The 16,003-nt window shown below is 36.2% G+C and overlaps 1 protein-coding gene across 1 annotated transcript in view; it reads left to right on the forward strand.

The window, feature by feature from the left end:
* Positions 1-16,003, forward strand: part of bbs12 (Bardet-Biedl syndrome 12) — a 65,603-nt gene that overhangs the window by 40,664 nt on the left and 8,936 nt on the right. The window contains exon 2 of the mRNA XM_065274837.2: positions 6,572-6,757. The gene's annotated coding sequence lies outside the window, so the exon portion shown is untranslated. The remainder of the gene's footprint in view (positions 1-6,571; positions 6,758-16,003) is intronic.

Raw genomic sequence — 16,003 nt, forward strand, 5'->3', positions numbered from 1 at the left:
AATGAAAATTTTCCTCTATTTTAACCGTTTAAACAAACCTTGAAATCAGACACACCTTTCAAATGACTCAACACTCAATGTAACGCTCAAAAATCATCTGAGGAAAATATGTATTTTGATAAAAATCAAGAAAGTTCACTTCAAAGTGGGAAAGGCCCTACGGTGATCAAAGATCAACCATAACTTAGATATTTTGAGTTATGAGTCAGTTTCTGTTGTCATATTTCCATTTATAAAATGAAACCAAGCAAAATTCTGAACAGAATTCTTACTCACTGTTTTTCTGTTTAAACAAAGTTATGAAGCATAACCTGATTTAAATATCAGCGTCTCTTCTTCAATTTGTTATTAACAAAGCCAACATGCATTTCCCTCTTTCTTCTCTTTTATAAGGTCTTGCTAAATTTCTGAAAAACTTGAATTGATTTCATGGCTTGTTGTTATTCAGTTGTGTTTGTGGAGGTGGTTTGCAGTCTGATAATGAGGTGGGTTACTGATTCATTAAAGTATTTCTTGGCCAACAACACAAAACAGCTGTTCACAAACAAATTGACTCACACTTAAGACACACTGAGTCACATTATGGTTTTTACAGGTGTGAATCGATATACAGTAGTGTATAGCACAGGTCATTTACCAATCTGAAATAAAAATCAAAAGGCAACTACAATTTTTTATTTTATTATTGTTCAATTTAAATATTGTTTGTTTGATTCATCTACACATTAATGTCTGCTAACAAAATCTCAAACTATGTTCAGATTTGCCAATATTTCTAAAAGCAAAAGTCAAAGGTTTTAGTAACCTTAGAACAAATAATCCACTTTAATAACTTTAAAAGTTCTTTAACTGTTTAAATTATTATTTTATTTCACCCACAAATATTAGAATTAATATCAAAGACAAAGTTACTTAAATGATACCCAAACCAACACTATTAATGTTCAAGCTTGAAGTAAAACAAAATTTATCTTGGATCTGTTTGTGTGTGTGGTAAACACATGTGAAAATGCTCATATATAAAATCATCTTTACATGACAACTATGCTTAAATTTTGTAAATGAATGACAGTATGTTTATGAAAAAATGCACAAATGATTCTGTTAAACATTTTCTTGTATGCGCTCAAAACATGTTCGTTAAAGCATAGTATGATTAAATGTGGCTTCCTTTTTTAAGATATAAATAATTGTCATGATACATCTTTTAAAAATATAATAAATATCTGTTTTTACATTTCCATACTGACTTTTTACTGATTTAAGTTAGTTATTATCAGACACTTTATTTAACAGCTCAGTTATTCTGTTTTCTGTTACACAAGAGCATTAAGTTTAGTTTATTTCTAAAGCACTATTTAAACAACAGGACGTTGTACTGTACAGCCATAAGTAAAACATCAATAAATGAAGTCTTAAAAACACAAAGGCATGAATCAACATCTCCAAATCTCTGCAAGAAAATTTTTTTTTTTAAAGGGGACATATCATGAAAATCTGACATTTTCCATGTTTAAGTGTTGTAATTGGGTCCCCAGTGCTTCTATAAACCTAGAAAATGTGAAAAAGATCAACACAGTAACTTAGTTTTGGTAAACCATTCTCTGCAAGTGTGAAAAAATAGGTCATTGAAAGCTTACTCCCCTTGTGATGTCAGAAGGGGATTTTATTATAATAACACCCCCTTAATCTGCACTATCCAAGCATGACACTTCTATTTAGTGCAGAGATCAGCTCATTTGCATTTAAAAAGACACACCCAAAACGGCACATTTTTGCTTACACCTAAAGTGGCAATTTTAACATGGTATAATAAATTATCTATGCTGTTTTAAGCTAAAGCTTCACATATGTACTCTGGGGACACCAAAGATTTATTTGACACCTTTAAAAAGTCTTGTGAAATGTCCCCTTTAATATTTAAAATACATATGGATATACAGGGTTAATGTACAGTGTTCCCACGGGTCCTTAAAATCCTTGAAAGTTTGTGAATCTGGGGGAAACAATTTAAGGCCCTGGGAAGTTTTTAAAAATAGTCATATATACAGTCTTGTTCAAAATAATAGCAGTACAATGTGACTAACCAGAATAATCAAGGTTTTTAGTATATTTTTTTATTGCTGCGTGTCAAACAAGTTACCAGTAGGTTCAGTAGATTCTCAGAAAACAAATGAGACCCAGCATTCATGATATGCACGCTCTTAAGGCTGTGCAATTGGGCAATTAGTTGAATTAGTTGAAAGGGGTGTGTTCAAAAAAATAGCAGTGTGGCATTCCATCACTGAGGTCATCAATTTTGTGAAGAAACAGGTGTGAATCAGGTGGCCCCTATTTAAGGATGAAGCCAACACTTGTTCAACATGCATTTGAAAGCTGAGGAAAATGGGTCGTTCAAGACATTGTTCAGAAGAACAGCGTACTTTGATTAAAAAGTTGAATATAGGGGAAAACCTATAAAGAGGTGCAAAAAATGATAGGCTGTTGAGCTAAAATGATCTCCAATGCCTTAAAATGGAGAGCAAAACCAGAGAGACGTGGAAGAAAACGGAAGACAACAATCAAAATGGATAGAAGAATAACCAGAATGGCAAAGGCTCAGCCAATGATCACCTCCAGGATGATCAAAGACAGTCTGGAGTTACCTGTAAGTACTGTGACAGTTAGAAGACGTCTGTGTGAAGCTAATCTATTTTCAAGAATCCCCCGCAAAGTCCCTCTGTTAAAAAAAGGCATGTGCAGAAGAGGTTACAATTTGCCAAAGAACACATCAACTGGCCTAAAGAGAAATGGAGGAACATTTTGTGGACTGATGAGAGTAAAATTGTTCTTTTTGGGTCCAAGGGCCACAGGCAGTTTGTGAGACGACCCCCAAACTCTGAATTCAAGCCACAGTACACAGTGAAGACAGTAAAGCATGGAGGTGCAAGCATCATGATATGGGCATGTTTCTCCTACTATGGTGTTGGGCCTATTTATCGCATACCAGGGATCATGGATCAGTTTGCATATGTTAAAATACTTGAAGAGGTCATGTTGCCCTATGCTGAAGAGGACATGCCCTTGAAATGGTTGTTTCAACAAGACAATGACCCAAAACACACTAGTAAACGGGCAAAGTCTTGGTTCCAAACCAACAAAATTAATGTTATGGAGTGGCCAGCCCAATCTCCAGACCTTAATCCAATTGAGAACTTGTGGGGTGATATCAAAAATGCTGTTTCTGAAGCAAAACCAAGAAATGTGAATGAATTGTGGAATGTTGTTAAAGAATCATGGAGTGGAATAACAGCTGAGAGGTGCCACAAGTTGGTTGACTCCATGCCACACAGATGTCAAGCAGTTTTAAAAAACTGTGGTCATACAACTAAATATTAGTTTAGTGATTCACAGGATTGAATCCAGAGAATCCCAGAAAAAAAAATGTTTGTACAAAATAGTTTTGAGTTTGTACAGTCAAAGGTAGACACTGCTGTTTTTTTGAACACACCCCTTTCAACTAATTGCCCAATTGCACAGCCTTAAGAGCGTGCATATCATGAATGCTGGGTCTTGTTTGTTTTCTGAGAATCTACTGAACCTACTGGTAACTTGTTTGCCACGTAGCAATAAAAAATATACTAAAAACCTTGATTATTCTGGTTAGTCACATTGTACTGCTATTATTTTGAACAAGACTGTAGATACAGGTCATTGAAAGTGCTTGAATCTATTTTATGCAAGACGTTTTCTGGAAAAAAAATCCATAATATTCCCTGTGTAGTGTAGGATAATATCATAAAAATTCTAGACGTTTTAAGCAAACATGCTAAACTGTTCACTTTAAATGCTTATATCTTCTGTATGTGAATGTTGATTCATACCAAAATGCTTTTTTGCATAGTTGTGTTTGACACATGAAAACGTCTCGGGTTACGTATGTAACTGTTGTTCGCTGAGAAGAGAACGAAACGCTGCGTCTCCCTTGCCATAACACGATGTAACCTTGCTCTCACTTGAAATGTGTCCCCACATTTAGTCCCTGAATTTGAGGGTATTGGAAAGTCCTTGAAAGGTCCTTGAATTTGAAGTTAAAGGAACAGTATGTAAGAAATGTTTATCAATGAATCATAAAATGGCCCTGATATGTCACTAGACATTAAGAAATCATTTATGTTGTCATGTTGTGTATTGGCCACCAGTTGTGTGATTGCAGTACCAGTTTTAGCCACAAGTTTTGTGATTGCAATATCAGTTTTGGCCACAATCCTATATACTGCTCCTTTAACTAAGGTGTGGGAACCCTGAATGTAAAAAAGCTCTCAAACATTTAGGCATGTTGGTCTAACTTAACACAATTTAATTTATTTATCTCAACATAAGCCATGGAAATTGTTCTTTCAGGAAGCACCAGTGAGTTTAATGCATGAATTTGCACATGATTTACTCATTGAGTAAAGCTGCATACATACCAAAATGGTATAAACATGCTCGACCTGAACCTAAGTGAAACACTCCCACTTCACCACTATGGTAACCCCCCAAAACTGACATACATAACAGAAAACTTCTAAATTTCAACATTACAGAATAAAAAACAATAACATGTCCCCATAACTTTCATCTTGGTTAAAAACACACATTTTAGTACTTAATTTAACATTTACTGTTTTCATTTGTCATAAGAGCAAAGCATGCTGGGAACTCAATCATCTGCATAGTTTCAGTTAGTCAACGAAAATGATTGATGTTGTCCCTACACAAATTAATTAAGTAAATTAAGTAACTAATTTTAATTAAGTAAACTGAGCAAGCAGTTAAGCTTCTTAACTGAGTTGAGTATTTTCAAAAAGAAAAGTTTAAAGGAAAACACCACTGTTTTTCAATTTTTTACTATGTTATTACCTCAACTTAGACAAATTAATGCATACCTATCTTTTTTCAATGCATGCACATTTAATCTTTGTACAGCGTGTTGTGAATGTGTTAGCATTTAGCCTAGCCCCATTCATTCCTAGGGCTCCAAACAGGGATGAATTTAGAAGCCACCAAACACTTCCATGTTTTCCCTATTTAAAGAATGCTAACACATTCAAGAAGCGCCGACAAAGATTAAAAGGATAGTTCGGCCAAAAATGATATTAAACCCATAATTTACTCACCCCCAAGCTGTCCGAGTTGCATATGTCCATCGTTTTTCAGACAAACACATTTTCGGATATTTTAGAAAATGTTTTAGATCTTTCAGTTGATTAAATGTTACGGGGTCCACGACCTTCAAGTCCAAAAAAAGTGCGTCCATCCTTAACAAATTAAATCCAAACGGCTCCAGGATGATAAACAAAGGTCTTCTGAGGGTAATCCGCAGTGTTGTTGTAGAAATATCCATATTTAAAACTTTATTAATGAAAATAAATACCTTCCGGTAGCGCCGCCATCTTAGACTCATCGTATTATTAGCGACGTATGACAAATTCGGAGGGCGGGGGCACAGAGCAGCAGCAGAGTAGCCTCCGTAGGCTGCGTAAGCTCTCATCCTAAATGCGGACGCATCTAAGATGGCGGCGCTACCGGAAGGTAGTTATTTACGTTAATAAAGTTTTAAATATGGATACTTCTACAACAACACTGCGCGGATTACCCTCAGAAGACCTTTGTTTATCATCCTGGAGCCGTTTGGATTTATTTTGTAAAGGATGGACGCACATTTTCTTGGACTTGAAGGTCGTGGCCCCGTAACATTACATTTAATCAACTGAAAGATCTAAAACATTTTCTAAAATATCCAAAAATGTGTTTGTCTGAAAAACGATGGACATATGCAACTCGGACAGCTTGGGGGTGAGTAAATTATGGGTTTAATATCATTTTTAGCCGAACTATCCCTTTAAAAGTGCACGCATTTAAAAAAAGATAGGTATGTATTAATTCATCTAAGCTGAGGTAAGAACATAGTAAAATATTGAAAAACTGTGGTGCTTTCCTTTAAGTTATGTCAAAGAGCTACCTATCTATGCCAGTATGCATTGCAATTGTGTTTAAATGAAAAACATATGTGGATTAAAACAAATGTGTATCATTAAACTATACTGCTTAAGCAAAACCAACAACCTTTCAAAATATAATTTTTTAGTGTAGCACGTTGAACTCGTGTCTTTTGAGCTGTGCTGTAGGCGTGCTTTTGTTTGAAGAATCAGTGCTGATCAGATTTTAAGGGCAGTTAATTTTTTTCCCTTTTTATCTTAATGATTTATCTATATGTACAGTTCCCTTAAAATGCATAAAAAATTCACCAGCAAACAACTAAAAAGCAATCGTAGACTCTTTTAGTCAAATGAGGAAATTATGGAGCCCAATTTGAGAAGTAGGACACAAACTTTTTTGCACGAGGATCCTGTTTGAGTATTGTTTCTGAGTTTACTCATTACGTGAGCAATATTGTTGAAGTTTTTGCTATATGTGGGCATTTTCTATACATTAACAGGCAACGTGCTGTACGTCCGGGTTGCATTTGTCGTGTAGGTTGAGAGTTGACTCTGAATATTCAGTTTTTCACTTTCTTTCTCTCTCTCTCTCTTTCTCTCACACGTAGACACAGAACACCAGATGCGCAGACACAACAACCTCCAGTACCGTACTGATTCCAGGCTGAAGTCCAGCTGAAAGCAACAGCGGTGTCAGCCGACCGATATTGGGGGCATGTGTTAGGACACAGGTGAATCAGTTTTCCGGCTTATTCAGACTGAGAAAGAGGCATGTCGATTTTGCGGATATTACGGTAAGTGCACAGGAAGATGATATGGTCGATGTGGGCGGGGGACGGCCGGTTCGTCTGTATGTAAGCTGGGAATATATTGATTGTGTGTTTTTTGTTATGGAATGTGTGGCTCCTTGTGTCCTACTTTTCAATATGGAGAATGACATAACATTATTAAGATGAATTTTAATGATTGAATGTTGGTGTTTTGAATTTATTTCATATTATTTGGCAGATGTAGATGAGGTTTTGTTGAAATTGTTAGAATTTTAGACTTAAATGTATTTATTAGAATCTGTAAAAGAAATTAAGCAATTAAGTAATGTTTTGTATGAAGTTACATTTACATCTCTATAATATCCAGTTATTATTGCACATACATATCCTATTAAAATAAACTTTTGTTGTGAACACTATTACAATAAAAGGGAAATTACAATATATATTTTAATAACATAAATAAAAAATAGGATCAACTTGTGTGTGGATTAACCAGTTCTCACCATGAATATAGCCATAGATGCTGGAATAGCGTGAAAATAAATAAATGAAGAAAGAAAGTAAGTAAAAATAAGTTGCTACTAATGAAATGTATGCTTTTTGTAGTCTGTCTGACCAGCAGAAAAAAACACATTTTGCCCACGGCACCAGGATGCCCACACAAAGTCTGTGAGTTGCTCGCCAAAGCACATCCTAGTAATAATCTCAGTTGTAATATTGATTTATAAAAAAAATTATTAGCTTGGTTCTTGTATGTATATTAACATTTTAAACGATTATAAAACGTATCAACAAGTAAAATAAAATAAAATCAACAAGTGCAACAAAAAGTTTTGAGTAGACTAAAAAAAGTAGCTTTCCAGATTGTTTTATCCATTGTTGTAGCCCTTGTTCACAAAAAGGTTGGAGACCCCTGCCATAGGAGAACCATTTTGGCTGTATGGTTCCATAAAAAACTTTAACATCTCAAGAGGCTTTTTGTTTCAAAACAGCATCTTTAGATTCTAAACATTTAACAGTTCTTCTAAGGATTTTTGATTGAATGGTTCTTTGAGGAACCAAAAATGGTTCTAATGAGAAACCTTTTAAGCACCTTTATATTAAGATTGCATTCTTAAAACAAAAAATGCTTTTCAATAGCAATGCCATAAAAGAAACATGTTTGGTTCCTTAAAGAAGTTATTTTTTAACTTTTATAGTTCGTACAACATTTTTCCACTACAACAGAAATGTTGTTTTTGTTGAAACCATAAAACCCGACAAAGAACCTTTAAGTAAGAATTTGTACAAGCCTCCTGGCTGATTTTTTTTTGTCAGGCTGGTCTAGGTTAAACTATATTAAAACAGGTAAAACCAACAAAACACATTAGTTTCTGCATCAAACATTTTGATTATTTATTTATTTTTGTTAAAGGGATAGTTCACCCAAAAATGAAAATTGTGTCATTATTTACTCATTTACCTCATGTTGTTCTAAACCTGTATGAATTTCTTTTAAATGAAGAACACAAAAGAAGATATTTTAATAAATGATGGTAAATAGACAGCTGATTGTAACCATTGACTGGAAAAACAAATACGATGAAATTCAATTGGTACCATCAACTGTGTGCTTACCATCATTTATTAAAATGTTCATCAAAATAAAAACTCGTACAGGTTAAGAACAACATGAGGATGAGTAAATAATGACACAATTTTTATTTTTGCGTGAGCTATCCCTTTAAGAAGCTGTGTCATTTATAAGACACCTCTGTTAGAAGGAGAGGTGTTTCCACTCTCAGGTAAGTCTCAATATAGTTAAATGAGAAAGTCACGCCCAATTCTGTGTCACATGTATAAAAGCATTAAACCTCTCAGTGCTATTAACACCTAAAAGAGAGTTCATAAAACCCTTCAAGACTAATATGTGAAGAACATCAGATAAAATATTCATTTTACCACACTAAAGACACAACACAATAAGGATATTTAAACTACACCTACATTACTTTCTACGTGACAATAATATGGCAAACAAAAACATCCTTATAAAAATGCTCAGGTACATACCAGTGTAAGCCGTCAGTCTGGATCATCTGCAGTGTGAGGCAGTGAACGCTTTGGTGTCTGACTGAAAACTAAAGGGGTCTTTTATTCAATATTATGCAATATTATCATTTCTGAAACCATGACATTTCCCTGACATTTAGGGGTTAACAGATCGCCGCTTTTGAAAACAACAAGACGCATGTTGTTATGGAAACGCAGAGATTTAGTGGAAACGAGACACAAGTTTCTGTCCAGAGGGCTCATATGTGGGAGTATTATTTAAGACTTCAAAGTTAATTTTCCCATCAGAGCGACTCGTACAGTACACAGATTTCTGAGAAGAGATGCCCTTTAGTTTTTGTTTTTTAGTTGTTGATTAGGTTAATAATTCATTACATGAACGTACATGCGTGCATGAAGCAGTACAATTATGGTGTCTGTGCTTTTTTTGTATGCTACCCTGGACTACTTAAAGGGATAGTTCGGCCAAAAATGAAATTAAACCCATGATTTACTCACCCCCAAGCTGTCCGAGTTGCATATGTCCATCGTTTTTCAGAAAAAAACACATTTTTGGGTATTTTAGAAAATGTTTTAGATCTTTCAGTTGATTAAATGTAATGTTACGGGGTCCACCCATAGTCCACGACCTTCAAGTCCAAAAAAAGTGCGTCCATCCTTCACAAAATGAATCCAAACGGCTCCAGGATGATAAGGAAAGGTTTTCTGAGGGTAATCCGCGTGGTGTTGTTGTAGAAATATCCATATTTAAAACTTTCTTAACGAAAATAAATACCTTCCGGTAGCGCCGCCATCTTAGACTCCTCTGTATTCAGGAGAGAGTATTAGCGTAGTGTACGCACTTTTCTTAGTGACGTATGACAAATTCGGAGGGCGGGGGCACAGAGCAGCAGCAGAGTAGCCTCCGTAGGCTGCGTAAGCTCTCATCCTGAATTCGGACGCGACTAAGATGACGGTGCTACTGGAAGGTATTTATTTTCGTTAATAAAGTTTTAAATTTAGATATGTCTACAACAACACCGCGCGGATTACCCTCAGAAGACTTTTGTTTATCATCCTGGAGCCGTTTGGATTTAATTTGTGAAGGATGGACACACTTTTTTGGACTTGAAGGTCGTGGACTCCGTAACATTACATTTAATCAACTGAAAGATCTAAAACATTTTCTAAAATATCCGAAAATGTGTTTGTGTGAAAAACGATGGACATATGCAACTCGGACAGCTTGGGGGTGAGTAAATCATGGGTTTAATATCATTTTTGGCCGAACTATCCCTTTAAGTCTTAAAGGGATAGTTCACCTAAAAATTAAAATAATGTCATTAATAACTCAACTTCATGTCGTTCCAATCTCGTAAGACCTTCGTTCATCTTCGGAACACAGTTTAAGATGTTATAAATTTAGTCCGAGAGCTTGCTGACCCTCCATTGAAAATCTATGTACGGTATACTGTCCATGTCCAGAAAGGTAATAAAAACATAATCAAAGTAGTTCATGTGACATTAGTGGGTCAGTTGAGCATACATTTTGGTCCAAAAATTATGACTTTATTCAGCATTGTCTTTTCTTCTGGTTCTGTTGTGAACTGCGTGCATAAGACTGAAGTTGCATGACTGTAGACAACTCTGCAAACATGTTTGAGGATAACACGTCAGCTGTGTCACTGCAGTCATGTGACTTCACGCAGTTCACAACAGAACTGGAAGGGAAGACAATGCTGAATAAAGTCATAATATTTGTTATTTTTGGACCAAACTGTATTTTTTCAATGCTTCAACACATTCTAACTGACCCACTGATGTCACTACTTTGATGATGTTTTTATTACCTTTCTGGACATGGACAGTATATCGTACATAGATTTTCAATGGAGGGTCAACAAGCTCTCGGACTAAATCTAAAAAATCTTGTTTCCAAAGATGGAGGTCTTACGAGTTTGGAACGACATAAGGGGGAGTCATTGATGACATTATTTTCATTTTTGGGTGAACTAACCCTTTAAGTTGCATGGTTAAATTTGTAGCAATAGCCAAAAATAGTGTATGCACTGTAAGCCCAGACAAGATGATTAAACTTAAAAAACACAGGATAGCTCCCTGCCCTACAAATGTCAAGTTTGCCTTTTTAAAGTAAATTTAAGTTAAATCTACTTAAGGTTGCCGAACAGGCAATTTACATTTTTTTCTGTCACTGAACATGAAAAAAGTCTCGTTAAAGCAATATATTCTTCTTAGATTAACAAAGCATTTCCTCCAAATGGTCAAATAATAAGCAAAAATGATAACAAAAACAACTGCAGTCGTAAAATATAAAGACAACAAACAGCAAGACAACACTCACATAACAGTAGCAGTTAATTTATGCATGCTGCAATGTATGATAGGTCACATTTTCAAATCCAGAGATTTAAATAAGCTAAAATAAATTGATTCAACTCAAAATTTCTTGTTGAATGAGAGAAATCATGCATTAAACTAAAACGAAGGAAATATTTCAGAGTTTAGGTTAAGTGTACTTATTTATTTGAGTTAAAACATAATGAGGGTTAACACTTCGGGTCAAAAGAACCTTTCAGGCACAATATTTTTTTAAGTATATTTATATGGGGCTCATGGATAGCACGTTACAGTATAACTATGGTAGATCAAATCACTGTACTAACCTACCCTTAGTACATTTTGGTAAGAAAGTGTATGTTTAGTTTTGATGATTTGTGAAGCGCAACTCATGTATTAAGTGTTTCACAGTTTGGGGGAAAAACAAGCCTCGTTTAAAGGGTTCTCGAGAAAATGCATTAGTCTGGTGTTACTTTCAGATATCTAATATCACGAATCAATAATGCGATCATTAAAACTAACAAAAAAGATTTGTTTCATTACATACTGTACAAGAGGCAGGGGGACATACAGGGGGTGTTGGCGTTCAGGCCCTGTTATCAGACGAATAATCAGACACGGAGGCAGCGATGAAATTTTGACACCTTGACGCACAACATTTTACCATTTCCTACTTTCCATTCAGAATTTTTAGTGTATGAAACTTGTAAACAAACTTTCACCCTTATGCAAGCAGAACGCCAACGCCTTCGTCGTTCGCAAGAGCTTGGAAAATAACGGTGACTAAAATCCTGTTTATTACACAGGTAAAGACTGCAGGTTGCGTTTTTAATTATTTTTGGAAAATGCTTATTTGTTAAGCGAAGCTAAATTAAGCACGATGACGCTTTATCGGTGGTGTGGCGTGTCTTCACGCCTTCAATTTTACATTTTAAGAGCAAAATCACTTTTACTGATAGCTTAGTCATGAAGGTTTGGGCTCCGTCATTTCATTAAAGCCTCATTCATTTCTCTCTGTGTGGCTGAGTCATATTGGTGCCATGATGGTTTTGAGCATCGCTGCTCTCAGAGGCCTCTATAGCCAAGAGACGACACACATTTATCTAAATAAACACACTATAGACTTCTTGGGTTTTAAAATAAATATAAAATCACAACAACAAAACTGTTTGCATTTATAATTTACCAAAAAAATTAATTCTGCTCATTTGTGAGTCATTGTTTTGATTCTTGTACACTCTCATGAGTCTGAATTTTTTCTTTCTTTCAATTTTTATACACCTTACACATTATATGACTGTAATGAAGACATTTGACCCATTTGTGAATTTTGTTCATTAGGAAAGTTTTTCGCACATTCATTCCTTGATTTAATTTTGAACACGTTTGTGTTTAAGTACAAAAAGTCGACCGATTTTGGCCGTATGTGACACATTACGATGACCGCAACCCACAACTCTCAAGAGAAAGTCACACGACTGATTAAACCTTCATTCATTGTGCCCATGTCTAATATGTGGTCATCTGGGGGGATGATATTTCACTTTCCTCTTACACAAGACTACACTTAGAAAAACGACTACATTTGACTTGATACGACTTTCGTGCAGGTCTATTCCTGCAAAGTTTCAACAATAAAGGTTAGGCCGTACATCTTCATTGACTCATATATTTACCTTCAACAGTAAAAGTCTGTCACATTTATTAAATGTCTGTGGTCGGACGTGACACATTTTTGTACACCAAACAAGCACAAGTCCTATGTCGTAAATAGCAAGCAATTTCAGAAGTGCTGTTTTTTAAGTATTTAGTTAGAATAGTACTGTAGACCACCAGTAAATGGTACTGAGGTCCAGCATTACTGAGACTGTCAGAGGTGTAAAGTACTTGAGTAATTTTACTTGATTACTGTACTTAAGTATTATTTTTGGGGATTTTTACTTTACTTGAGTACAATTTAAAATCAGTACTTTTACTTTTACTTCATTACATTTTTTAAGAAAAAAAAGTACTTTTTACTCCTTACAATTTTATTTACAGTCAAAAAGTACTTATTTTTTAGAGATCACTTTATTCTATTTTCCCTTACTCTTATCAAACCAATTGAATTGTGCTGATGGCCAGTTTAATTTAAATGTTATTTATTTTCCCTGGCCGAGATACAGCGTACCACTCCCTGAAATTCATACGGTCGTAGCCCAGGCACCTTCAGTCCGGGGTGTTGGCCCTTCGGGTCCCTTATCCTACCTGAGAGGGCCTTTCCAACGAGCCAACCCCCGACTCTCTAACCCTTTCTGTGGCCGACGGTCTCCTGAATTTCAAACGTCCGTGGCTCGGTCGCTTTAAGTCCTAGGCATTCGCCCTTGGCGTCCCTTATTCTACCTGAGAGGGCCTTTCCAACGAGCCAACCCTGACGCTCTAACCCTTTCCCCGGCTGAGATACAGCGGTCATTCCCCTGATTTTCCCTCAACCGTAGCTTGGATGCCTTTGGGTCGCTTATACCCGAGGGGACTTAAGTTGCCCGAGCTACAGCCTTGGAAAAAATCGGGGAAAGGACCACCGTATCTCGGCCGGGGAAAGGGCTAGAGACTCGTGGGTGGCTTGTTGGAAAGGCCCTCTTGGGTAGGATAAGGGACCCGAAGGGCGAATGCCCTGGACTTAAGGTGCCTGAGCTAAGGCCAAGGAAAAATCCGGGAAGGGTTGACCATATCTTGGCCCGAGAAAGGGCTAGAGACTCACGAGTGGGCTCGTCGGATGAAGATTTTTTCGCTTCTTTGAAACCGACAACACATTAAGCCAGCAAAGTTGGATGGATATCTGGCCTGAGTTTCAGACACCAGGAAGTCTCTGCTCACGTTCCCTGCTATTTGCAGCCTCTCTATCAAGACTAAGACCTTGTTCACGCTGTCCGTCCAAATCTGATTTTGTTGCATGTCTGACTGGACAGACTCACTGTCCACATTGTGTATCACAACTGTTTTGATCCGATCTGTGCGTCCTGTAGGGCTTTGCCATTTTCTGAATTATCTGCACTGTTTCTATGGCAATGACGTCACACTGGCACAACAATCGTGTTTACATTTTACGTGACGCAACAGCATGACGTAACTGGAAAGCTACAAAAATACGATCAGAGCGGTCAGACTTAAATGTATTTCTGAAAATGTGATTTGAAAAGTATTTCAAACCACCTCTGGATATAGCTTGAAACAGAAAAGAAAAAAACAGATTTCATGTGGTTTTTAGCCGTTCACACGTTCTAAATGTGATTGGGTTCCAATCGAATATGCACCAAAATCAGATTTGGACTGACAGTGTGAACAAGAACTAATACACCTCTTACTGCAACGGCTGTCTATGAGATGCTTGATACTCAATTTTGAAAATCAGCTTCTGCTTTAGTTAAATTCGAGGTTTCAAAACTTTGAGTAGCATGTTGCATACTGAAATTAGGTCGTTTTATAGTTTGATAATGAAATACAATTAAATACAAACAGTTGTAAAGGATAAAACCCTGTATGTTGTGCATTCACTTCATGTTTTAGAGATTAAAAGCTTAAACAAGAATCTCTAGTTTAAATGTTTCCTGTTACTTTTACTTTTTTAATACTCAAGTACAATTTTAATGTGGTACTTTTTACTTTTACTCAAGTATGATTCTGGCCAGATACTTTTACTTTTAATTGAGTAAAATTTACACTCAGTACTTGTACTTTTACTTGAGTAAAATTTTTGAGTACTTTTTACACCTCTGGAGACTGTGCCCTCTATGGGTCTCAAGAGGTTAAAGCCGTCAGTCATGATGAATTTTAGGGACTGCATGAAGTCAGGTGTCATAGCAGAGTAATCTCAGGTTTTCATCACATTATTCAATTATAATTATTTTTATAGTGCTGTTTATGTGCTTTACAGAAAAATACATTGCACTACTAGTTTTTTGATTTTTATATTGATCAGTTATCATTTCCAACTTAAATCTCTTTTCTTGGACTACAACGAAAACACGGATTGTAGGCAACAGTTTACATTCTCGGCCTGTTGACGTGGACATAACGGTCATTATCATAATCCCGCCCGCTTTCGACTCACAGCCTGTAAGTAGTTTGTCTTCATTTTAAAGAATTTACTACTGACTAAACCATGATTCAAACGCAAGTTTTGTGCAGTGTGAAGTAGCACTTGTTGTCGTATTTACGATCACAAATCCAGACATGGTTTTATGTTTAGTTATCCTTACCTTACCAATCTGTTATGTTCTGCTCAAGCCGCACTGGTAAAGTTGATCGAGTTGGTCTTGCGTCCAAAGATAGCTTACGATTGTTTTCTGACAGTGTCAGAAATTCAGCATGATCAACGCACAGTGTGTTTGCTGCTACGACCTGCATACTGGTATATGTTTACGACTAGCGCATGCTGGTCATGTTGCGCTAACGTGTGACGCAGCTGCCGAAGCTTCCGTGTCATCATCGTACAGTCTACATGCTTGTCGTACCCAAGTTTAAATGATCCATGTCACAGAGTGTGATAAGGTAATTTTCTTATAGGAGTGCATTTTAGGAGATTTTATACAGTCCGATAAAATCAACTGGAATTCAATGGTAACTTGTGTGATATCTGATATTTCATCATGTAAGCAAAGTCAACAGTTATTATAAGGTGTTTGCTTTTTTGTTTTTTTTAAAGACAAGCCAAAATCTTATGTTTAATCATTTTAAAGGGGACATTTCACAAGACTTTTTTAAGATGCTAAATAAGTTTTTGGTGTCCTCAGAATATGTATGTGAAGTTCTAGCTCAAAATACCATATGTGCCGTTTTTGGGAGTGTCCCCTTGAATGCAAACGAGCTGATCTCTGCACTAAATGGCAGTGCCGTGGT

This window comes from Paramisgurnus dabryanus, chromosome 16 (assembly GCF_030506205.2).
Source record: "Paramisgurnus dabryanus chromosome 16, PD_genome_1.1, whole genome shotgun sequence".
NCBI classification, from domain to species: domain Eukaryota; kingdom Metazoa; phylum Chordata; class Actinopteri; order Cypriniformes; family Cobitidae; genus Paramisgurnus; species Paramisgurnus dabryanus.